Source organism: Triticum aestivum, chromosome 7D (assembly GCF_018294505.1).
Source record: "Triticum aestivum cultivar Chinese Spring chromosome 7D, IWGSC CS RefSeq v2.1, whole genome shotgun sequence".
NCBI classification, from domain to species: Eukaryota; Viridiplantae; Streptophyta; class Magnoliopsida; order Poales; family Poaceae; genus Triticum; species Triticum aestivum.
In genome coordinates this window covers 238,467,261-238,477,325 of record NC_057814.1, presented here as the reverse complement: position 1 = coordinate 238,477,325, position 10,065 = coordinate 238,467,261, and positions in this window count along the sequence as shown.

The window sequence follows — 10,065 nt, the reverse complement described above, 5'->3', positions numbered from 1 at the left end:
GTTTGCTGTTTTAACCTTCAACAAGGACCGGCCGTAGTCAAATTCAATTCAACTAAAGTTGGAGAAACAGACACCCGCCAACCACCTTTATGCAAAACTAGTTGCATGTCTGTCGATGGAACCGGTCTCATGAATGTGGTCATGTAAGGTTGGTACGGGCCGCTTCATCCAATAATACCACCGAATCAAAATAAGACGTTGGTGGTCAGCAGTATGACTATCACCGCCCACAACTCTTTGTGTTCTACTCGTGCATATCATCTACGTATAGACCTGGCTCGGATGCCACTGTTAGGGAATGTTGCATGCAATTTCATAAAATTTCCTACGCTCACGCAAGATCTATCTAGGAGATGCATAGCAACAAGAGGGGGAGAGTGTGTCCATGTACTCTCGTAGACCGAAAGCGGAAGCGTTTGTTAACGCGGTTGATGTAGTCGAGCTTCTTCACGTTCCGACCGATCAAGTACCAAACGTACGACACCTCCGAGTTCTGCACATGTTCAGCTCATTGACGTCCCTCGAATTCTTGATCTAGCAAAGTGTCGAGGGGGAATTCTGTCAGCATGACGGCGTGGTGACGGTGATGGTGAAGTTATCCACACAGGGCTTCGCCTAAGCACTACATGAATATGGCCGGAGGCGTAAACTGTGGAGGGGGTGCCGCACATGGCTTAGAAAAATTGATGTGTGTTCTAGGCGCCCCCTCCCCACGTATATAAAGGAGGGAGGGGGAGGAGGCTGGCCCTAGCCGCGCCCCAAGTAGGAGGAGTCCTACTTGGGCTCCTAGTAGGATTCGGTCCCCCTTTCCTTTTATCAGAGGGGGAAAGGGGGAAGGAGAGAGAGGGGGAGAAGGAAAGGGGGAGCCCCTCCCTCCTATGGCCTATATGGCCCATATCTTCCCCCGGGGGGTTCCGGTAACCCCCCTGGTACTCCGATATGTACCCGATACACTCCGGAACACTTCCGGTGTCCGAATACTATCATCTAATATATTAATCTTTACCTCTCGACCATTTCGAGACTCCTCGTCATGTCCGTGATCTCATCTGGGACTTCGAACAACATTCAGTCACCAAATCACATAACTCATATAATACAAATCGTCATCGTACATTAAGCGTGCGGACCCTACGGGTTCGAGAACTATGTAGACTTGACCGAGACACCTCTCCGGTCAATAACCAATAGCGGAACCTGGATGCTCATATTGGCTCCCACATATTCTACGAAGATCTTTATCGGCCGAACCGTTATGACAACATACATTATTCCCTTTGTCATCGGTATGTTACTTGCCCGAGATTTGATCGTCGGTATCTTCATACCTAGTTCAATCTCATTACCGGAAAGTCTCTTTAATTACTTGTTCCGTAATGCATCATCCCGCAACTAACTCATTAGTTGCATTGCTTGCAAGGCTTATTATGATGTGCATTACCGAGAGGGCCCAGAGATACCTCTCGGATACTCGGAGTAACAAATCCTAATCTCGATCTATGCCAACCCAACAAAACTCCTTCGGAGATACCTGTAGAGCATCTTTATAATCACCCAGTTACGTTGCGACGTTTGATAGCACACAAGGTATTCCTCCGGTATCCGGGAGTTGCATAATCTCATAATCAATGGAGTATGTATGTCATGAAGAGAGCAATAGCAATAAAACTTAACAATCATTACGCTAAGCTAACGGATGGGTCTTGTCCATCACATCATTCTCCTAATGATGTGATCCCGTTCATCAAATGACAACACATGTCTATGGTTAGGAAACTTAACCATCTTTGATTAACGAGCTAGTCTAGTAGAGGCTTACTAGGGACACTCTGTTTGTCTATGTATAGGGGTTGATGCACATTCTTGTCTTTGTTTCTCAGGTAGAAATCTTGGGGCACTCTTTGAGGTTCTTTGTGTTGGATTGAGTATTATGAATCTGAAATTATTTGGTGTTATTTTAGTACAAACTCTTGGATAGATCGATCGGAAAGAATAGCTTCGAGGTGGTTTCGTACCCTACAAATAATTTCTTCTTATGTTCTCCGCTAGATAGGAACTTTGGAGTGATTCTTCATCGCACGTTGAGGGATGTTTATATGATCCAATTATATTAGCATTGTTGGGAGATTGCACGGGCGAAACTACGGAACCTAGGCCTCATTTTCAAGCATTGCAATACCGTTTGTGCTCACTTTTGTTACTTGCTACCTTGCTGTTTTTTATTGTTCATATTACAAAAATCAATATCTACTATCCATATTACACTTGTATCACCATCTCTTCGCCGAACTAGTGCACCTATAAAATTTTCCATTGTATTTGGTGTGTTGGGGGCACAAGAGACTTTTTATTATTTGGTTGCAGGGTTGTTTGAGAGAGACCATCTTCATCCTACACCTCCCACGGATTGATAAACCTTAGGTCATCCACTGAGGGAAAATTGCTACTGTCCTACAAAACTCTGCGCTTGGAGGCCCAACACAAGTCTACACGAACAAGTTGTGTAGTAGACATCAAGCTCTTTTCTGGCGCCGTTGCCGGGGAGGTGAGTGCTTGAAGGTATATCTTTAGATCTTGCAACTGAATCTTTTAGTTTCTTGTTTTATCACTAGTTTGGTTCATAAAATAAAACTATAAAAAATGGAATTGAGGTTGCATCATATTATTGATCATCTTTATAATATCTTTCTTGAAAATTATGGATCAGAAAATTGTATTCAATTGTTATAAGAACAAGTCAATAAAATGTTTAGCACAAAATATTTGAATGATGAGCATGATTGCAATGTTGTTAGTATGTATTCTTTGAATATCCAAAATGCTAATGATGTTTGCACAAGTCATGACAAAAATGTTTCTTATAAGCATGTCAATTTTTGTGGAGTGCATAAAGTTTGTGAAGACGTGCCTTATAGGGAAGATAGATTTTGTAAGAAGCATAAACATGATAGAACCAATTCTTTTCTCAAAGAGATAGATGAATTTGCTACGAAATTATGCTCTCTTTGTCCTATTACTTGTGAACTTTGCAATAAGGTTGGTCATCTTAATTTCCAATGCAAAAAATTTCATGACCATATCATGGCCAAATATTGTAATGATTTGATCAACCTTGAACTTTATAATGAGCTTTGCCTATTTTTGGGGAGTGAAGAATTGACACATAAAAATAGTTGGTTTGAAGTATTCATTCTCACGGACGACATTGTAACTAAGCTAAAAAATATCTATATGTTTTGCATGGTAAATTGCAATGAGAATGCTTATATTGCCAACTATAGAAAGATGGGAAAACCAATAGAATATAAAAGGAATACTAATTAAAGGGTAAAGATTTCCACTTTCCCTCCTATTGTCTCTCATTATGAAATAGGTGACGAGGAGGAGCTTCCTATCCAATCAACCTCTTCAACAAGAAACTTGAAAAAATTAATTAAACCCACAAATGGTGTGGTGAATAAGAAGAAAAGAAGAAAGAATAGAGGTAAAAAGTATCTCTCCCAAATAATGTTGCTCCTATTATTGTTGTGCCTCATGAAAATGAATCAAAAATAATTGTGGAAGATGATACACTTGATGATGATTTTGTTATGCCTATTGCTTGTTGTGATGATTATGATTGGGAAGATAATGATACTTCTTGTAATCTTGGAAATCTTTTTGGCAACAACTTGGGAAATTATGATGATATCAATCGTTATACCGTTGGTGCTATTCATACTATTAATGATGATAGTGGTTATGCTTATGATATGCCAAGCCACAAGCTTGGGGATGCTATGTTTGATGAAAATGACATATTTGAGAATTTATTTTCTGCAATTAATCTTTGTCCCAAGCTTGGGGACGTTATGTTTAATGAAGATGATCTCTTTAGTCCCCCTACTTTGAATGATCAAATTTGCTATGATGATTGCATGCCTCCTATCTATGATGAGAACAAAGCTGCTACTTATGATGATTATTGTGATGATACTTATGTTATAAAAAGTAGTGATAATTATATTTATAAAACTTGTCATAGTTATGATTACCCTTTTTCTGAACATTACTCTTTTAATGTGGAAACAATTTATAGTATTTGAGTTTCATATGGTACTCCCACCATTGTGAATGAGAAGAAATTTTCTTATGTGGAGAGTAATAAATTTCTATCCTTGTGGATCATGAAAAGAATGTTTTATGTGATGGTTATATTGATGAATCTATTCATGATGCTACTAAAAATTATTATGAGAGAGGAACTTATGATTCATGATGCTCTCTTTATGTTTCAATTCTTATCTTGTATGCGAGCATCATCGAAATCATCATGCCTAGCTAAAAGGCATAACAGAAAAGCGCCTGTTGGGAGACAACCCAACACTTTTACCTACTGTGTTTCTGCGTTCACATGATTATGCTACTGTAGTAATCATGTTTTATTGCTTTTGTTTCAATAAAGTGCCAAGTAAAGCCTTTGGGATTGTGTGGATGATAGTTGACTTGATTCTGTGCAAAAACAGAAACATTTGTGTCCAGTGCAGAAATTACTATATTATACTGGAACATGGAAAAATTCTGAAATTTTTACAGAAGATAGATATACAAATTTCCTACTCTGTCCTAATTTTTCAGAATTTTTGGAGTAGCAGAAGTATGGTTTGAGTACAAATTACTACAGACTATTCTGTTTTTGACAGATTCTGTTTTCAATGCATAGTTTTGTTTGTTTCCTAGTTTCTATGGCTTATATTGCTCAATATAAATTGTGAAAATGATATGCTACAGTAGGAATTGTGTGGAAACAATTATGAATCTTGTCTTCGACAGTACCAAAGTGAAATGGTTTGTGTGACGCCCCCGATTTGACCGTACACTAATCATGCACGCAAACGTGTACGATCAAGATCAGGGACTCACGGGAAGATATCACAACACAACTCTAAAACATAAATAAGTCATACAAGCATCATAATACAAGCCAGGGGCCTCGAAGGCTCGAATACAAGTGCTCGATCATAGACGAGTCAGCGGAAGCAAGAAAATCTGAGTACGGACATAAATTAAACAAGTTTGCCTTAAGAAGGCTAGCACAAACTGGGATACATATTGAAAGAGGCGCAGGCCTCCTGCCTGGGATCCTCCTAACTACTCCTGGTCGTCGTCAGCGGACTGCACGTAGTAGTAGGCACCTCCGGTGAAGTAGGAGTCGTCGTCGACGGTGGCGTCTGGCTCCTGGGCTCCAGCATCTGGTTGCGACAACCAGGTAGAAAGGAAAGGGGAAAAGGAGGGAGAAAGCAACCGTGAGTACTCATCCAAAGTACTCGCAAGCAAGGAGCTACACTACATATGCATGGGTATATGTGTAAAGGGCCATATCGGTGGACTGAACTGCAGAATGCCAGAATAAGAGGGGGATAGCTAATCCTGTCGTAGACTACGCTTCTGGCAGCCTCCATCTTGCAGCATGTAGAAGAGAGTAGATTGAAGTCCTCCAAGTAGCATCGCATAGCATAATCCTACCCGGCGATCCCCTCCTCGTCGCCCTATTAGAGAGCGATCACCGGGTTATATCTGGCACTTGGAAGGGTGTGTTTTATTAAGTATCCAGTTCTAGTTGTCATAAGGTCAAGGTACAACTCCAGGTCGTCCTTTTACCGAGGGACATGGCTATTCGAATAGATAAACTTCCCTGCAGGGGTGCACCACATAACCCAACACGCTCGATCCCATTTGGCCGGACACACTTTTCTGGGTCATGCCCAGCCTCGGAAGATCAACACGTCGCAGCCCCACCTAGGCTCAACAGAGAGGTCAGCACGCCGGTCTAAATCCTATGCGCGCAGGGGTCTGGGCCCATCGCCCATTGCACACCTGCACGTTGCGAGGGCAGCCGGAAGCAGACCTAGCCTAGCAGGCGTTCCAGTCCAATCCGGCGTGCGCCGCTCCATCGCTGACGTCAAGAAGAGCTTCGGCTGATACCACGACGTCAAGTGCCCATAACTGTTCCAGCGTAGTTGGTTAGTGCGTATAGACCAAATGGCCAGACTCAGATCAAATACCAAGATCTCGTTAAGCATGTTAAGTATCCGCGAACGCCGACCAGGGCCAGGCCCACCTCTCTCCTAGGTGGTCTCAACTTGCCCTGTCGCTCCGCCACAAAGTAACAGTCGGGGGCCGTCAGGAACCCAGGCCCACCTCTACCGGGATGGAGCCACCTGTCCTTTCAGCCCCCTCATCAGAATCACTTGCGGGTACTCAATGAGCCGACCCGACTTTAGTCACCACATGTGTCTTGTATAAAAAGTATATAGTATATACCCGTGACCACCTCCCGAAGTGATCACGGCCCAGTAGTATAGCATGGCAGACGGACAAGAGTGTAGGGCCACTGATGGAACACTAGCATCCTATACTAAGCAGTAGGATAGCAGGTAAGGGTAACAACTGTAGCAACAATGACAGGCTATGCATCAGTATAGGATTAACCGAAAGCAGTAACATGCTACAGTACTCTAATGCAAGCAGTATAGAGAAGGAATAGGCGATATCTGGTGATCAAGGGGGGGTTGCCTGGTTGCTTTGGCAAGGAGGGGTCGTCAACACCGTAGTCGTACTGGGAAGCAGCGGCGTCGGTCTCGGTGTCTAACGAGAGAAGAGGGGGAAGAAACAATAAATATAATGCAAACATAAGCATGACGATGGAAGACATGTCAATGCGCGGGGCTAGGTGTGCCCTAACGCGGTAGGAGGTGGTACCTGCGAAGGGGGGAAACATCCAGGAAAGTATTCCCGGTGTTTCGCGTTTTCGGACAGATGAACCGGAGTGGGAAAGTTGCGTGTGTGCTATGCTAGGGATGTGTGGCGGACGAACGGGCTGCGTATCCCGATTCGTCTCGTCGTTCTGAGCAACTTTCATGTACAAAGTTTTTCCATCCGAGCTACGGTTCATTTTATATTAATTTAAAAAGGATTTTATCTTTTTTCTAGAATTAACAGAATTAATTTAATTAGAAAAAAGGTAATTATGACGTCAGTATGATGTCAGCAGTCAACGTTGACCGTTGACCTGGTCAACCTGGCAGGTGGGTCCCACCTGTTAGGGACTGCTTAGCTAATTAACAGTAGTTAATTAGGTTAACTAGTTATTAGGTTAATTAGTCTTAATTAGTTAATTTAAACAGAATTAATTAATTAATTAATTAATTGATATTTTATTTATTTATTATTATTTTAAACTTTTTAATTATTATTTTATTTAACTATTTTATATAAAAACGTTCTGGGAGTGGGGCCCATCTCTCATAGACCCTAGGGGCCATAGCGGGTCGGCCAACGGGCACCGCCCGAACGGGCGAGGGGAAAGCGGGCGACGGGCGAACTGGTGTGGGTGCTCGCACCCGACGCCAGGAGAGGCGAGGGCGAGCGCGCCTGGGGGCCTCGGTGGCCGGCGACGACAGGAGCAGCGCCGGGTGCGGGGAGCTGCGGGGCACACACACTGGCGAGTCGAGCAGTGGCGGCCTTTAGCAGGTGCGGGGGAGCGCGGTAGGCGCCAGCGGCCACCGCACTAGCGGCAGCAAGGCGCAAGGCCGCGCGGGCGGGGCGCTGTGAGTGCGGGCGCCAGGCGCGCACGGGCATAGATGGCCGCGGTGGTGGTGCGAGAAGGTGAGGATGGCCGGAGCGATAGAGTGGGGAGGCGACATCAGCGCGCCCCAAGGGCGCGATGGGGGTCGCCACGGGCGCGGTTCGCGCGCGCGCTTCGGCACGGCCAGGAGCAGGGGTGCGGCGATGTGGTCGCACGGGCGGGTGCGAGAGAGAGAGAGCGGAGGAGGAGAGGGGGGAGCTCACGGGGGGAGTTGTAGGGGTACGGGGCAGCGGGGGGGGGGGGGCGAGGAGGTCGTCGGGGACGACGCGGATGGAGTGGAGGCAGGCCGGCGGGGAGGAGGAAGCAGGCCGGCGAGGTGGTCCTCCAGGCGATGGTGACGGCAAGGGGGCGACGGGGTGGCTCCGGTGGGGCTCGCGGAGCTCCAGGCGGCGATGGACGGCGACGGGCGGGCGCAGGGCGTCGGGGGCAACGGGATCGGGCCGATCCCGATCCAGATCGATGGGGAAGGAGAAGGGGATCGTGGGGGGGGGGGAGTGGGGGGCGAGTGGGGCGTCGGTGGGGCGTTAGGGTTTCACCGGGTGGGTGGATAAGGGAAGAGGGGGTGGCCGGTTGGGCCAGTTGGGCCGGCCATTGTGGCCTGCTGGGTCGGTTGGTCTAGTTGGGCCAAGGGGTGGGGGTTTATCCTTTTGATTTTTTTGTTTTCTTTTCTTCTTTTTATTTTTATTTTTCTGTTCTGTTTTATTTTAGATACACATTGTTTTTAGCTTAGGAAAAAAATGATAACAACTCCTAAATTGATGTTTGAGAACCACCCACTGCCATAAATGTTTTACCCCAAAATAAATTAGTTTAGAATCTTATTAATCGAAAAAGGTATTTACTTAATTGTTTTGCAGCAGTTCTAATCACTTTAGAGTAATTAATTATTTTATAAAAATGTTGTTTCTCCACCAATACTATCGATGATTTAATTGTCACAATAAGAACATTTTAGTTTTGAGAATTGAAAACTTTTATTATTTGACTTAAATAAACATTTGAATTTGAATCAGTTTTAAACTAACGCGAGATTAACTAGAGTGACAGAGGTGACGTGGCATCATTAACGGGGGATTACTGTAGCCTAAGTATCCGGGCATCACAGTTTGCTCCTTATCATACTAACCTATCTCACGAAGTTTCGTTAAGTTTTGTGTGATTGAAGTTTTCAAGTTTTGGGTGAGTGATAACCCACAAGTATAGGGGATCGCAACAGTTTTCGAGGGTAGAGTATTCAACCCAAATTTATTGATTCGACACAAGGGGAGCCAAAGAATATACTCAAGTATTAGCAGTTGAGTTGTCAATTCAACCACACCTGGATAACTTAATATCTGCAGCAAAGTATTTAGTAGCAAAGTAGTATGGAAGTAACGGTAACGATAGCAAAAGTAATATTTTTGGGTTTTGTAGTGATTGTAACAGTAGCAATGGAAAAGTAAATAAGCGAAGAACAATATGTGAAAAGCTCGTAGGCATTGGATCGGTGATGGAGAATTATGCCGGATGCGATTATTCATGCAACAGTTATAACATAGGGTGACACAGAACTAGCTCCAATTCATCAATGTAATGTAGGCATGTATTCCGAATATAGTCATACGTGCTTATGGAAAAGAACTTGCATGACATCTTTTGTCCTACCCTCCCATGGCAGCGGGGTCCTATTGGAAACTAAGGGATATTAAGGCCTCCTTTTAATAGAGTACCGGACCAAAGCATTAACACATAGTGAATACATGAACTCCTCAAACTATGGTCATCACCGGGAGTGGTCCCGATTATTGTCGCTTCGGGGTTGCCGGATCATAACACATAGTAGGTGACTATAGACTTGCAAGATAGGATCAAGAACTCACATATATTCATGAAAACATAATAGGTTCACATCTGAAATCATGGCACTCGGGCCCTAGTGACAAGCATTAAGCATAGCAAAGTCATAGCAACATCAATCTCAGAACATAGTGGATACTAGGGATCAAACCCTAACAAAACTAACTCGATTACATGATAAATCTGATCCAACCCATCACCGTCCAGCAAGCCTACGATGGAATTACTCACGCACGACGGTGAGCATCATGAAATTGGTGATGGAGGATGGTTGATGATGACGATGGCGACGGATTCCCCTCTCCGAAGCCCCGAACGGACTCGAGATCAGCCCTCCCAAGAGAGTTTAGGGCTTGGCGGCGGCTCCGTATCGTAAAACGCGATGAATCTTTCTCTTTGATTTTTTCTCCCCGAACACGAATATATGGAGTTGGAGTTGAGGTCGGTGGAGCTCCAGGGGGCCCACAAGGCAGGGGCACGCCCAGGGGGGCAGGCGCGCCCCCACCCTCGTGGAAAGGGTGTGGGCCCCTTGGCCTTGATTCTTTCGCCAGTACTTTTTATTATTTCCAAAAATAATCTCCGTGAAGTTTCAGGTCATTCCG